Source organism: Manis javanica, chromosome 4, assembly GCF_040802235.1.
Source record: "Manis javanica isolate MJ-LG chromosome 4, MJ_LKY, whole genome shotgun sequence".
In the NCBI taxonomy this organism is placed as follows: Eukaryota; Metazoa; Chordata; class Mammalia; order Pholidota; family Manidae; genus Manis; species Manis javanica.
The window spans coordinates 142,241,067-142,256,386 of NC_133159.1; the positions used below are offsets into that span (position 1 = coordinate 142,241,067).

The following is a 15,320-nucleotide window of genomic DNA, read 5'->3' on the forward strand; positions in this document are numbered from 1 at the left end:
GAGTAAAAGCTGGTTGAAAGCTTGATTAGAGATTTTTCTGACTTGGGATTTGATGAACTTTATTATACAGGGTAAGAAGAGACAGGTGAGAAGAATGATTATTATGGGGCCTGCGATGGGCCAGAGCCAGGTGAGGAGGGTGTTTGTTAGTATTGATGAGAATGGGTTGGAATTGGAAGCAGAGTGGAGACTGGAGGCAAGGTCAGTGAGTTTGGTAATGTCAGTTTCTACAATGCTGGATTCGTTGATGTAATAGCAGCACTCTTCTTGGAGGAAGACGCAGGTGCCGCCCTTCTCGGCTGTAAGCAGATCTAGGGCCTGCCGGTTTTGAAGGGTGACTTTACTAGCGAAGTGACCTGTCTTTGGAGAGAGGCTAGGGAATCGGCAGTGGATGTCAGGGCTCCCTCAAGTTTGGCGTTGAGATCTCTGCCCATAGAGAGTGACCCAAGGCTTCTCCCGAAAACCCTGCTCCAATGGCTGAGGTGATCTAAGAGATACCGACCATGATGGGAAGGAAAGCAGCTCTTTTTGTGCACGAGGGCAAGGGAGGTTGGAGCTCAAGGAATTCTGCCATGCTGTAAAGTGTAAACTGTGGGATTAGGGTGATGAGAATGCAGGGTGTATCGGAGTTGAGAGGCAGTGAGTTGAAAAGACTGCCATTACACTAAAAGAAGTGTCTCGGTTGCGTAAAAGTCTTAGAGCCGGAGGTAGGGGTGTAGATAGAGAGGCAGTGAAGTGCGCTGGAGGGGGGTGGAGTTGGGCCTACACAGTGGTGGATGGTGAGATTATCTGCGTATTCTGGTTCCCATAGGGGTATGTCTGCCAGGGGGCAGAGGGGTTGTCTTTCTGTATGGAAGGAGTAGTTGGAAATATTAAGGGGCACGGTGGCCAGCAGTGAGCGCTGTAGTGATGCGCACAAGAAACAATTGGCTGTGTTAAGGGTGTGGTTGAGAAAGATGATGGTGTCTTGAATGAGCTGTAATGAAGAGTAGGAGAAATGGGAAGAGGGGCGGGGATAAGAAGATGAAGAGGCGCTGTCAAGAGTTTGGATAATGACTTTTTTGGGATGTCTGCTATCTGATGCAACTTGAGAGATCTGGGAATGAGAGGGAACATACTTTTGAGAGATATGAAGGGTACTGTGGGGGGTTGAGGACCCCCCCCCCATAGTAAACTGAGGCTGTGACTCTGGCAGCTCATCGAGAGTCCTAGGGATCTGGGATTGATAAGGAGAATGAGCTGTTGGGATATTTCATGAAACGGTTGGAGGAGTAATACTGTGGGTACTGGAAGTTACTCATGTAGTGAATGGCACAAGACCAGTAGGGACATCTTCTGTATGTGTCTGGCTATCACCTGCAATAGGCTTGTTTTTGGTCATAGAGGAAGCAGAGGTAGGGAGAATAAGGGTAGCTGCTAGTGAACACTTCGGTGGAGGGAGGAAAGTGGAGGTATAAAGGCTCAGAGCAGCTTTTCAGAGGGCAGTCTGGTGTGGCAATGAGGGCAGTAACTTTTGTTTGATGCTGTGTGTAAGTCTCTCTGACTTTGAATCGCCATACAAAGGAGGCTGGGGTGGTGGGGAAGACAATAGGAATGAGGAAAAAAAGTGAGAGAGCAGTAAAGGAGGAAAAAGTCATGATTCGGGTATGGATGGCAAAGGGGATGAATGGGATTTTGGAGGAAAGAGGACAGTAAGGTCAGGAGTCTGGAGGGAGGGAGAGTCTGTAAACTTTTGTAGGTTAAGAGATCTTTTAGGTGATGTGGGGACAGAATGGTAAGGGGCGCCCTGAATGTCAGTTTATGAGCTGCCTTCTGCAAGAGCTGTCTAGCGGCTAATGCTCGTAGGCAGGGGGCCCATCTCCGAACTGTAGGGTCTAATTGCTTGGAGAGATAAGCTACTGGGGCAAAGGATGGGCCATAATATTGGCCTAGGACTCCTAGAGCTTGACTGGACCTCTCATGAATGTATAATGAGAAGGGCTTCGACAAATCAGGAAGATGGAGAGCTGGGGCTTCCACAAGGGCTTGACGGAGCTTAATGAAGGAGGGTCGGGGTGAGGAGGATAATGGTTTTTTAGGGGGGGGCTCTTGCTGAGGTCGTATAGGGGTCTTGCCAACGGGGAGAAGTTAGGGTTCTACGCTCTAAAATATCTAGGCAGGCCTAGAAAGGAAAGGATTTCTGTCTTGGTTTTGGGAATGGGCAGGTCAGAGAGGAGCCATTTTCTGTCTAAGGTAATGGACTTTCTTTGTTGAGATAGAAGGAATCTGAGGTAAGTGACAGGAGGGGAAGAGATTTGAGCTTTGACGGGGGATACTCAGTAACTTCTGGAAGCTAGAAGGTTAAGAAGGGAGGCAGTGTCAAGTTGAGACTGTTCCCACGAGGGACTGCAGAGTAGAAGATTGTCCATGTATTGTAATAAGGTGGACTTGGAGTGATCATGATGAAACTGTTTGAGGTCCTGAGCTAGGACCTGTCTAAAAATATGGGGACTATCTCGGAAGCTTTGTGGCAAAACTGTCCAAGTGAGTTGTTCAGAATGTCTTGTGTATGGGTCCGTCCAGGTGCAGGGGTCTAGAGGGATAGAAAAATGGGTCCTTGAGATCTAGGACTGAGAAGTAGGATGCTGAGGCTGTATGGATTTGGAACTAAGGGATGGATAGGGACAACGGCTATGTTGATGAGGCGAAGGTCTTGGACAAGGCGGAAAGATCCGTTGGTTTTTTTAACAGCTAATATGGGGGTATTAAATGGGGAGTGAGTGGGTCTGAGGTAGTTTTTGTTTAAGAGATCTTGAATGATGGGTTGGAGGCCTATGAGGGCTGAAGTGGTTAGGGGGTATTGGGCCTGACAGATATACTGAGAGGGGTCACGTAATTTGATAGAGGCAGGGGGACATAGGGCCACGGAGGGGCTTGTAATGTCCCAAACTTTGGGATTTACAGGGTGTATGAGGGCAGAACCAGAGCTTTCATTGGGTAGAGGGGGGTTGTCGGCTATTTGGGCCATCAGAAAGGGAGTACTGGGGGCTGTGGGAGTGGATATAGTTATGGAAACGTGGAGGAGAGAAAGGATGTCCCGTCCTAGTAAAGGGATGGGACACTGGGGCATAACCAGGAAGGAGTGGGAGAAAGGTATGGCATTGTCTTGGATTGTGCATAAAAGGGGGGGGGGGTTAATGGGAAAATCTGTTTACTTCTTACCAAGACTATAGGAGTAATGGCTGGCGTGAAAGGGCCCCGGTATTCTCGCAAGACTGAGAAGGTGGCTCCTGTATCTAGGAGGAAGAAGATGGGGCGACCGTCTACTGTTAAAGTAACTCTGGGCTCCTGTTTGGTGATGGAAATGGTCAGGCGAGAAGCTCCCAGGCCCTGTCAATCTTCTTCTGCCAGCCCCACTACGGCGGGCTTAGGATGGGGGTTGTTCGTCCAGCCTCCCCTTCGGGTGGTTGGGCAATCAGAGCCCCAGTGGCCCATTTTGTGGCATCTGGGGCATGGGGTGGTAGGAGATCTGGGGGAGGGGCACGCCCTTGACCAATGTCCCTCTTTTCCACACTCGAAACAAGCTCCTGGGGGGGGCTTGTTTGTAGAGGGGCGCCCAGGTTGTGGTTTTATCAGCTGGGCCAACATTTGGAAATTGGCCTGATCAGCCTTTTGTTTACGGCGTTCTTTCTCCTCTTCCCGGTTATGGAAGACTTTACAGGCCACTGTTAGGATCTCAGTCTGTGGGGTAGCGGGGCCCTGTTCCAACTTTTTGAGTTTAGCTTTAATGTCGGGGTAGCTTTGAGCTAGGAAGTATGTCATAAGGACATGTCTTCTTTCAGGTGTTTCTGGGTCCAGGCTGGTATAGTGTAATAGGGCTTGAGTGAGTCTGTCTAAGAACTCAGAGGGGGTTTCGTCCCTCTTTTGAATTATGTCTTGGAGCTTTTGAAAACTGATTACTTTACAAGCTGCCTTTTTCAGACCTGCTATTAAGCAGGAGGCAAAAATATCTCGAGAGCAGAGACTCATGGCGGTGTTATAATCTCAGTGTGAGTCTTGTTCGGGGACAGCAGTGAGGCCAGGGGGATAGGTGGGGTCAGTCCTGTGGGTTTCGGTAGCGTGCATTTGGGCGAAGTCCCAAACTAGCCTACGCTCTTCAGGGAGGAGAGTATTGGCCAGGAGCATGAAAATGTCATGATGTGTGAGGCTGTAAGACTGCAGGATCCATTGAAACTCCCTGATATATGTCGTGGGATCAGTGGAAAAGGAACTCAGGCATTTCTCTAGTTGGGCTAAATCTCCTAAATGCCTTTGGATTCTGCTACCTCCCAGAGGGGGGCGATAATTTTGGGAGGTTCTCAGGACTAAGTCTGAGGGGGACTGAAGGGTTCTGGCTCAGTCTGTGGGGGAGTGATGTGGTCTAGCTGCGCCTATTCAAGCAGGTCCTGAAGTGCAGAAGGGGGGCAAAGAAAATAAAGAAAGCCAGAATCAGACCCACGTGTTGCCAGCCTGCAGCCCAGCTGCTTGCCTCTGCTGCTTTAGTTGGGCTTGAACTCATGACTCTGAGGTTAAGAGTCCCATGCTCTACTAACTGAGCTACAGCAGGGCTCCAGTTAATTGCTTATGGAATGCATAAACAGAATATTCTTTGTTCTCCATTCCTGCCACATTGGCAAGTGGGGGAAGGGCATACTTAGAAGCAGGGGCGGTGTTTTTACACATCTTCAAGGTCTCCCTATTTTCAGAGTGAGGAGTCTTGGCAAGATATGTTTTTGTGGACAGATAACTTCTAAGGACTGCACAGGTTGTTCTCTAGCTTGTGCTTTCCCATGCTGCATTCAGACATGGCGGAAGGTGCTTTCCCATTCTCTCTACAAACATGTGAGAAGACAAAGGTGGTCCCTCACAGGGGAGAAACAGGTGATGAGGGCAAAGAGGGAGGAGGCCCCTGGGACCTAGTTAAAGGGGGGGCTGAAAGGCTCAGGCTTAATCTGCAGGGGACGAAGGCGGAGGAGGTGAGATGGGGGAGGAGATGGTGGGGGAGGAAGGGAGAAGGGCTGTTGTAGGAGAAGGGGAAGGGAGTGAACGGGAGGCTTCTACGGGGGCAGCGGCTTGCAGGCTAGGAGAACTTGGGAGGGGGCGGGGAGAGAAGGAGGCGGAAAACTTCGATATAGGGAATCTCCTTCCATTTTTTCAGGTACTGGCAGTAGTTAAAAAGATCGCGAGTGATGTTAGGATCAAGAGTTCCCCCTGCGGGCCATTTGTTGTTATTGTCTAGGGGGTATGTCGGCCAATCTTGGGAGCAATATTTATGGAGAAGTTTTGGTTTTATCTCAGGCATCAGGGAGAGGGTAGCCAGATGCTTAAGCAGGCATTCAAGAGGTGAACTTTCAGGGAGGGATGAGGAGGCTCCCATGGCTAAAGGACAGAGAAGGAGACAAACAGGGGAAGACGAACGGAGATCCTCGGACTGGAAGCAGACCGCAAGGAGACAAAGGGCGTCCCCGATGATCCTTGGTGGTCTGCGGAAACTCGTATACGAGTCAGAATTTCTTAGGAAGTGTGGGTCGTCATCCAGACTTCCCTAAGAAGGCAGAGTGCCGGAGTCACGAGGTACCTAGCGCTAGGTGTTTTTGGCAGACAGAACAGATTTCGGCGGACGGAACAGAAGGAAGAGGGGGCGGGGAAAGGGAGCGTTCTCATCCGCAAAGGAGTCACCTCGTTTATGGCTGTTGGAGGGTGGGGCCTGAGAGTCTGCCGCAGCCGTGAAGGCCTGAGGCAGGGATTTATGGCTGTTGGAGGGGGCCTGAGGGTCTGTAGCAGCCGTGAAGGCCTGAGGCAGGGATTTATGGCTGTTGGAGGAGGGGCCTGAGGGTCCGCCGGAGCCGTGAAGGCCTGAGGCGGGGAGAGTTCCCTCCTCATCCCCGAGCGTCAGGGCCTTGCCGGACGATCACGGTCAATGGCACTGCGATAGCTCGGGGAAGAGTGGCCCACTCCGGGGGGAAAACTTACCTAAAGGCCAGAGAGGAGTGGTGAGTGTGATGAGCCAGCACCGGAAAAAGAGGACGAGGGCAAGCTGCTGCTGGTGTCGGGGGGAAGACGGGGCCCAGTTGGGGTGTCCCGTCTCCCGGGTTTCGGCACCAATGAAAGGAAAGGAGCGACACATAGCAGCAATTCACCGGAGAGTTCCACTTTATTAGGGAAAGGTGCTGGGTTATATAGGAGGGGGCATGAATTGATTGAGCTGTCACTTCTACGGGGCCAGTGGCTGTTGGCTAGGTGCTGGGATTGGGAGGGGAGCGCGAGGTGATTGGGCTTCAGGTGGCGCCGGCGGGAACTGAGGACCGCCCCCCCACCCCAAGAGAAGCCGGAAGTTTGCCATCTTACTGGTGGGGGCCCTTCAATGTCCCTACCCCCAACTCATTTGTAAGTCCAGGGAGAGGAATTCCCCCCAGGCAAAACACCTCTAAAAACCGAAATCAGTCCAAGGGAGAAATAAAGTTTAAATTCTGTTTATTGCTCACAAGCTGCAGTCCCCCGCCCTCTCTCTTTTCTGCTCCAACAGAAGCAAAACTGGCCCTTCCCTCACCTCTCAGGTACAAATAAGCCCTCCTTGCCCAGGTAATTACCCATTGATATGGAGATGAACTTCTCTCCACCCCTGAGGAATGATGTAAATGCACTAAAGCCATTCTTCTTTCCACCTCTGAATGCCTATTGATATGCAGATATACTAAAGCCAGGCAAGATATTCTGGAAATATTACAATTTTACCCACACCATTCCAACCTCACCAGGTTTGAATTAACCATTTGAATGGATTCACATCACTCTTCAGATAAAGACCAATGTCCTTTGCATAGCCTACAAGGTCTGGCATGATTTGACCCCAGCCTCATTGTCTCCTTTTTCTTCCTCCCTGTCCACTCTTCAGTCACACTGGCCTTGTCTCAGTTCTTGTCCTTCTGAACGACCTTTGCATGGACTGTTCCTCATGTCTCCATTCCTCCTCTCTGAACTCCCATTTATCCTCCAGATAGTAGATCCCTTTTAATGGATGCCTTCCTTGACATGTTGATATCAGTTTCCCTAATAATCTTTCATAAGATTCTGCCTTCTAAAAATAATGTAAAATCTTTTTATATTTACTTAAGCAATCATTTGCTTAATATCTGTCTTCCCTAACAAATCTATAATCCCAGGAGGGCAGAAATCACTCACGGTTTTTCTCTGCCCTGCATCCCCAATATGCCTGGCATGTAATAGGTATCAGACGGAATTTGCAGAAGGCAGGCAGGCAGGCAGGCAGGTGAGAAAGGCAATGGCTTGGGAGTCAGGATCCAAATCCGGGTGTGATTCTTTCTGAAGTCCAGGCTGTTCCCTGGGACCAGAGAAGAGAGGGGAAGGGAAGGATGAGAGATGACATTATCTCCCCATCATCTAATCCAGATGAAGAGAGACTGTTCCTTAAGAGAGGGCAGACCAATGCCATTGTCTGTGACAAAGCGTGTTACTGCTGTTCCTTTCTGGTTACTTTGACTGTCAGGCTGTGCCTCCTCAAGTGGAACTCTACAGAGACTGGTTCCCTGAGGCACTTAGAATTCCATGGTTTATATCTTCAGTGGCTCTCCACTGGTGTCAGAACAAAGTCCCAACCTCTTGGCATGCTTTGTGGGCCCTTCTTGGCTTTCCCTGATTCTCTTGCAACTCCCTCTCCCATCAGTGCTTCTTCTCACGGAAGCAAACCTGCTGCGTCCCATCACATCCTACCCTGGGACATGTAGCTTTCTCTCCATGCTCCTCCCACTCACTCTGTCTGCCTGAACACCTACAAGTCCTTCAGGACTCTCCCCGCCACTCCTCATCTTTGATCCCTAAATGTTCCTACCTTTAACCTTGGACTGGGTTTGGGGTGGAAAAAGGAAAGTTTGATTCCTTCTACCCTGTTTTTTCATTCCTGCTTACATCTAACCTGTGAATATTATCAATCACCCACCATGGCATTCCACTGCTTCAAACATTTTGGTGATATTTATTTAATCTCTAGATGAGAAATTTCCTAAGCATAAAAGCAATGGAAGAAATCACTTCAGGAAAGAAAATCAATACATTTGACTACACCAAATTTAAAACTTCTAGATGTCAGAAACCATCCTAAACAAAACTAAAAGGCAGGTGACAAGGCTGAGGAAAGTACATGAGATATGACAAAAGGTTGTTATCCTTAATATATAAAGAGCTCATAAAAATTGACAAGAAAAATATTAAAATCCCAGTAAAAAAAAAGGGCAAAAGACATGAATAAGTACAAACAGCTAATAATTAAGAACAATCAAATAGCTATAACTACATGAAAAAAATGTTTAACTTCACCAGTAATTGGGGAAATACAAATGAATGCAAGACTAAGCCATTGTTTATCTATCAAATTGGGACAACATCAAAGTCTGGTGTGGGTGCAGAGATCATTTGGTAGTTGTCCAAGGGAAAATAAGAGTGTTTTCAGTAACTCCTTACCACCCAGAGGAAAAGTCCAAGGTCTAGCCTTCACCTTCCTCTCCCATCTCATCTCCCACCACACCCCACCTCCCACCTGACACTTGCTGCAGTAATTTCCTGAGCACAGTATGGAATATGCCCTTCCTGGATTCTCTGTCCTCCTCCACCTTGTACCCACTGCCCCACAATCTTCTTCTCTGGCTCATACTCACTCCCTGACAGCTCTTCTGAACCATCACCACCTTCAGGACACTCTCATGAGCTGGGTTTGGGGGCCCTCCTCTAACTCTAATCAAGCACCCATTTCCTTACTGAGCACTCACCACATTATCTGTCAGAGACTCTGCCTGGGTTTCTTTCCACAGTAGATTATATGCGCCTCAAGAGGGCATTGTATTTTTATTCATTCCAAGATCACATAGATGCTCAACAGATGACTCTTGAGTTAATCAATCCTGTAATCAATTAATTATTCCATTTTGCCCCATTAACTTTTGTCACTATTCTGTTAAATGCATGTTTTACTTAAAACGGATCAAATTAAGTCACTTTGGATGGAGATAGAATAGCTCACCCATGCCCCATCCCCCATTTATTGCCCAGGTCTTATATCATCCTGTGGGTTATAACCAACTAGTGGGCCATGAAATTAATCTATGGGTCATGACCACCATTTTTCTTTTAAGTGAAAAATATTAAAACCAGAAGAAAATGGAATGATGCTGTCTCTGCTTCTTTCCCATCATGGACTTCCCCAGCCCTGACCCACAGGCAGGCAGGAGTGGTGGTGAGTGATACAGGCTGGAAAGTTGAAGTTCCTGCTGATTTTTATTAACCCCAGGAAAGTTACTGATCTCTCCAAGCTTTGGTTTTCTTATCTGTAAAATAAGAATGATAAAAATGCAGATGGTATGAAAGAGCAAAGACCCGGTTATGCCACAGATTCTGAAAACTCTGCTCATCAGCAGTCCTGACACTAACCGTGGAATCAACTATGGAAAGCGGACCTAGCATGATTGCATTATGACCCCCAGCACCTTCTGTGCTGATGCCTAGGGCCTCCTCTCCTCCCTTCCCAGCCAGATGCCAACCCTGCTATATACTGTGACCACATCGTGAGCTTCTCAGACTTAGGGGAAATGTCTGGGCCCCAGAGCCTAACATCATGGGTATAAACTACCCCACTCTTAAACTGAGTATCTGACCAAGTCACCACTTAAAGCCTTTTATGGTCCCCATAATGCTCAGCATAAAGCTCCAGCTCCTTCATGTGACCTACAGGGTCCTCCCTGACCTCCAGCTCCTTCATGTGACCTACAGGGTCCTCCCTGACCTGACACCCTGTCCAGCTCACCCTCCTATCCCACACTCCAACCCTCCCCAGTCACCTGCTTTCCTCACACAAGCAGTGCCTGGCCTTGCCCATGTCGTCTGGTCTACCCAGGACACCTCTCTGACCATCTGTCAAGTCACCATGGTTTACCAGCTCTTTCCAGGTTTCTTCCCTGTCTCAACTCCCTGCTCCTTGCTCTGTGCCCCAGGGCCCCCTGCTACACATCCCTCAACACTGCACTGCCACAGCCATGGTTCCATCAGCTGCTGAACAGGGATCATGCCTTTCCTCCCATATCCCCAGCACCTAGCACCCTTCCTCCCAGAGTAAGCAAACAGGACATACTTGTGGGAGGGAGAGATTGGTAGAAGGAGTTGGAAGGATTTCCCTCCCCCTGGTAAAGGGAGGATTTCACAAATCCTGGAGCTGTGAAGAAAGGAGGGAGAAGACCATAGAGGGAAGGAAGGAGGAAATAAATGCATACTCTTCATTTGACACCTTCCCAAAATGCCCAAGGTCATAAAGCGCCTCAGGGGCTTTGAACTGCAATTCAATTTCTAAAGATCAGGCTTGTGGGTAACCAAAGTAGAGTCTATGACTAGAAGAACTTCTGGAATGAGGCAGGTCAGGTTAAGTACCAGGGTGAGTTGGATGCCAGGAACATGTGCTCCATCTGGAGGATTTCACAAGCTGGAGGAGGCTCCCTGGGCTGTGCTCTGAAAGAATGTAAGCTTGAGCAATCAACCCTGGTAACACTGATAAGAAGCCAAGAGCTTTGTCCTCATGTTGTGAACATACTTTGGGTGGTGTAGGGACAAGGCTGGGCCACTCTGCCTACCACAGTGATTTCAGAATTTTGGCTACTCAGTTCCATAGCTCATGAACAGATGCTTCTGCTTGGACAGAGCCGTAGTAACTGAGATTGTGCCATCTGGGTCACTGCATCAGAGCATGGGGGCTGTGGGGAGAAAGGGGTTAACACTGGCTAGTCAATACCAGGCATACATTGAATCTCATTGGAATGAATACTGTTTCATTTGACTGACATCCCAATCCAATGAGATAGCAGCCTTGATTTTACTGGTGAGAGAGCTAAGGACCAGAAAGAGATTAAGTAACTTGTCCAAGCTCACAAGGTAAATGACTGAGCCCAAATTTGAACCTAAGTATGTTTGACTTCCAAGATCTTATTCTTTTCACACTCAGTTCCTATTCCTGAGTAATTCCTTCTTCATTCAGAATTTGAGTCTGATGCTCCTTCTCCAGGGTAGGAGAGGGTTAGGGTCATGGAACAAAAGACCTACCACCACTTCTCTTCCTAGTGGGGGAAGCAGGGCATGTCTGTCTTAGAATTTCCTTAAACCATTTACAATAATATCTGTGGTAGTGATCTTTTCTATTGGGAGAGTCTCTGTAATCATGCCAGGCCCTTTTACATGCCATCGTTCATGCTGACCTTCCTTTATTGTTCTATTATTCCCCGAGACCCAACAGGTCTAGGAGTCATTTAGAAATTCCTCACTGGGCCGAGTTGGGCAGGGAGAGGAAACTGGAACCTACTCAAACAATTCTTATTTATTATAACTGTTAGGCTGGAGGAAGGAAAAACAAGGCCATGCAAACAGAACAGAGAGATGCCATAGGGGGAGAACAGACCAGAGCCCAAGGTCTGTGCCTTATATGGAAAGGGGACAGCTCTTACTGAATTCCATCCTTCTGATGTGCCAACTAAGACCCGGATGTTAGCCTCCTCCCTCTTGGAAGGAAAAAGTTTCTAGTTGTCTATTACATCACCTTTAGCCAAACATACCTCTCCATGTCCCCTAGGATAGCTTGCCCACCCCTCCCCCTCCTAATTCCTTACAAGCCCCCACCTCCCTGACCAGGTGTGACTTCCCCGGCCTGTAATACCCAGACCACGGAACATCACCCTGGAGTTGCACTCAAATAAACTACCTGGCCCTTTGTTGCCTCTCTTCACCCGCTTATTTCAGCTAAAATTTATCTTATGATAACTTGATACTTGTTTCCAATATCTTCTCCGCATCCCCCTCCTGTCATTTTTTAATAAAATGTTGAAATAGTAGGCAAAAGTAATAAAGATTACAGTTTCTAATAGAAAGCTGTTTAACAGTTTACTTTTTCATAAAAGATATTTAAATCTTGTTGTAAAATAAAGATAGAAAGTAGAATTTAGTGCAGTAGGAAAGCAAGTGTAGACTGTCAGACCTATGCCTATAAAAAAATGGGTATTGATCCAAGCAAGACAAGGGCAACAACAGCCATGGGCGCAGAACATTTGTCCCAAAACTGGGGCAGTGAGGTTCTGAGCCACACCTCTGTTGACCCCCAATCTCTCACCTGATGGCCCCCCTGTGACTGTGCCTGTCTTAGGTTGTTCCTCCCTTGAGGAATCTTACCCATATCTGGCTAACCAGTCATCTTCCAGGGCCGTACAGGGAGATGTAAAGTTGGTAAGTGAGAGAGAAGCAATGTTCTTTGAACAGGTTAGCTTTTTACTTCTTTGCAGATTTACGCCCCATGGCTTCTATGCCCAGCAGTTATCTTGAGGTATCTTTACCACCTGGAAGAATTAAGGGGGTTTGATTTTCTAATTTAGATGTATAAGTGACCAATAACAACATTTCCAAACACCATAATAATAAGAGATAGCGGGGTTGCCCCTCTCAGAAGTCTGCTTTGCGATACCTTCTTTCCAGGCGTCTGAGCTGTGCCATCAGACGGGCAGTTCGGACCGGCTCCCGACATCTCCCCCTTTTTTATTTTTTAATTTAAAAGTTTGAAGCTCTATCTCCACCTTCTGGATGCTGCTTTTTAAGAGCGAGATGAGGACTGGAAGGGAAATAAGAAGTGTGAATATTATTATTCCACAAATCCCAATATTAATTAATAAAGATGTAAAACTCATTTTATGAATGTAGGATGAAAGATTTTTGAAAAAGGTATTGGAAACACTGTAGGAGGAAGAGTCTTATTCTGGATATTGACTAATATCATGAATTTCTTGATGTAATTTGGAGAGGTCAAAACTTAAATCTGAGTGGTTCCAAATTTCCATAATATGATTTTTAACTTTTTCCCAGGAATGTATGGATTCATTAACCCGTAAAGGGGTAACACATATCCAGTGAAAATCGGCATGACACGAAGGGCTAGCCGTACCTTAAGGGTCACAGGTTCTCTTCCTATGGTTAAAAAGCCTTCTTCCAGAGCGTTAACTTTAGACTCTAATTTTTTATCAATAATCTCTTGAGTGGCTAAAGCTAATGATACAATCTTAGACAACTGATCAGTAAAAGCAGCAGTATGGGTCTCCTGTACTAGGGCTACAGCTGAAAGAAAAAGGGGAAGTTGCTTAGGTAATGAGTGCAGCAATACCAAGAATGAGAGCTGCCACAAAACGCTTTCCCCCAAGTAAGAGAGTGCTGGTATCACGAAGTGCTTGCAGCCCATAACCATCAAGCCATGTAGAATTTAAAGTAACAGGAATCATCAAATATGGGGGATGGTGCACAATAGAAATGACTTTTGCATTATTTTTTACAAAAATACAGGTAGAAGGAGTACAACTATTAAAATTTATAATCAATTTATCTATAGTTTTGTTAATTTTCACGGATATACAATTTTGAGATAATAAAAAAGCATATGAAGTTTGCAAACAGGTATAAGATTGATAAACAGCTTTTCCTGTGGGTCTATGCAGTGTTACTGGTCTGAGAGAAGCTACAATTTGCCATAATTCAGACTGTAAGAAATTTTTACCATTTAGGAATGTGGTCAAAATGGGAGGGACCCAAGCATAGCAATAAACAGTTTTACTAGTAATAGGCAAACCCTGAAGGTGAACTACAGCTTCGGCTTCCTCTGTCAGCTTCTTTATCTGGTCCCAGGTTGGAGGGTCACTTCCTCAAGTTGAGCTTGCTAATGCCGCCGCAGGGGAAGACTTGGTTGTGACCCGCGAACTTCTCAGGAATCTCGCAGAGTGAGAGGTTCTTCAAGGTTTTTTCTTAGGCGGGGACTTTCACTTGTCTTGAGAAGTTGTGTGGCGGAGTTGGTGGTGATTGAGACCTGTCTGATGAGTCTACCTGATACTCACACGAGTGTATCTGAGTCCTGTAGAAAAATACAAGCATATCCTCTCCCACAGATTATTAAAACATCGGGCCCTTTCTATTGCCCTGTAAGCAGGTCCTTCCATTTTATTAAAGGTTTGAAATTAGTTGAAGACAAAAAGCCACAGTATTATTTAGTTTACTTAATCTTATGTAATCAATACCTGTTCTGCTGAAATTTAGCTCTTCACAAGCTCAGGAGCAACCAAACAGTGATGATACATGACAACAGACTTCACTGTTTGATTACTCCTAAACCAGTAAAGAACCAGACTCCAACAGACTTACAAATGATAATATTTAAAGATTTGATGAAAACTCACTACAAGACAATTGATATAAGAAAATTTGGATATTTTTGTAACTTAAAACATTCAGTAATAAGGTGTAGCATCATCTTCTTTGGCAGTGTTTTCTAGGTAAATATATATCAGACAAATAAGCCAAATTAGCCAAATATTTTCTCAATGAGAAAAAAATTTCTCTGACATGTTCCAGGGACCCTCTGGGAAATATCGGAGTTAGCTAGAGGTAAAAGCACCTTTTTGAATTTGATTTTAGGAAACTGTCAGAAAGTTTCTTTGGCACTTCCTTAAATAAGATTATAGGTTGCCATGAAGCAATACTTATCCATTTAACCAGAATGACAATAAAATACCTTAAAGGCAAATGCAAAAGGTTACACAGTTGTTAGCAAAGTTTAACTTTTAATCTTTTAATACTAAGATCTTATTTTCTTAAGTACTCTGACAGCTCATTGAAACTGTAAGCATGAGAAACTGTTTTGATAAAAAATTAGAAAGCTATTTGCAATCTTTCAATATTAAGAGAAGGCTAACAGTTTAAGAAAACTTTGTCCTTTTAACTAAAAACAAAATTCTAATTTTCTGTGTACTGATATCGAGACTCATTTGCTTTAATTTTATATAGCATGACCATATTAATTCTTCCACAAAGTTTCTCACGCTGTTTGTAGGTATACACACTGTAACACACAATTATTAAGATGTATACCTGCTACACTTGGTTTACTCATTCCTAACAACCGTGCTAGATTACTCACAAAACTTTTACCAAACATTAGACAAAGTCAAACCTCTTTTTAAGCATTTTTTCTTGAAAGACTTAACAGATAACATCAACTTAAATGACTTTAGATAAACCTAGGCAGCTGATAACCATAAGGACATGTCTGTTTCAGTTTAACTTAAATTAGCATTAATGCTTAATATTTATTAGAATTTTTTGGAAGTTTTAGAATGCCCAATTTTTACAAGCATTTGTCTTTAAATCAATTTTTATTAATACCATCCAGAGGTAAAAAAATATTTTTCATTTACACACTTAGACACAAACATACAAACTGAGATGCA

The 15,320-nt window shown here is 45.7% G+C and overlaps 1 long non-coding RNA gene across 2 annotated transcripts; it reads right to left on the reverse strand.

Moving 5' to 3' along the window:
- Positions 1 to 6,560: 6,560 nt before the first annotated feature.
- LOC118972418 (uncharacterized) lies at positions 6,561 to 14,112 on the reverse strand. Of its 2 annotated transcripts, none has more exons than XR_005061377.2 (4): positions 13,670 to 14,112; positions 12,521 to 12,664; positions 12,232 to 12,395; positions 6,561 to 7,360 (listed from the first exon to the last, which is right to left on the reverse strand). It is a non-coding gene; the product is annotated as an uncharacterized lncRNA (long non-coding RNA). The 2 variants fall into 2 exon arrangements; XR_012129875.1 differs by having other exon boundaries at positions 6,561 to 9,356.
- Between the last annotated feature and the right edge of the window lie 1,208 nt (positions 14,113 to 15,320).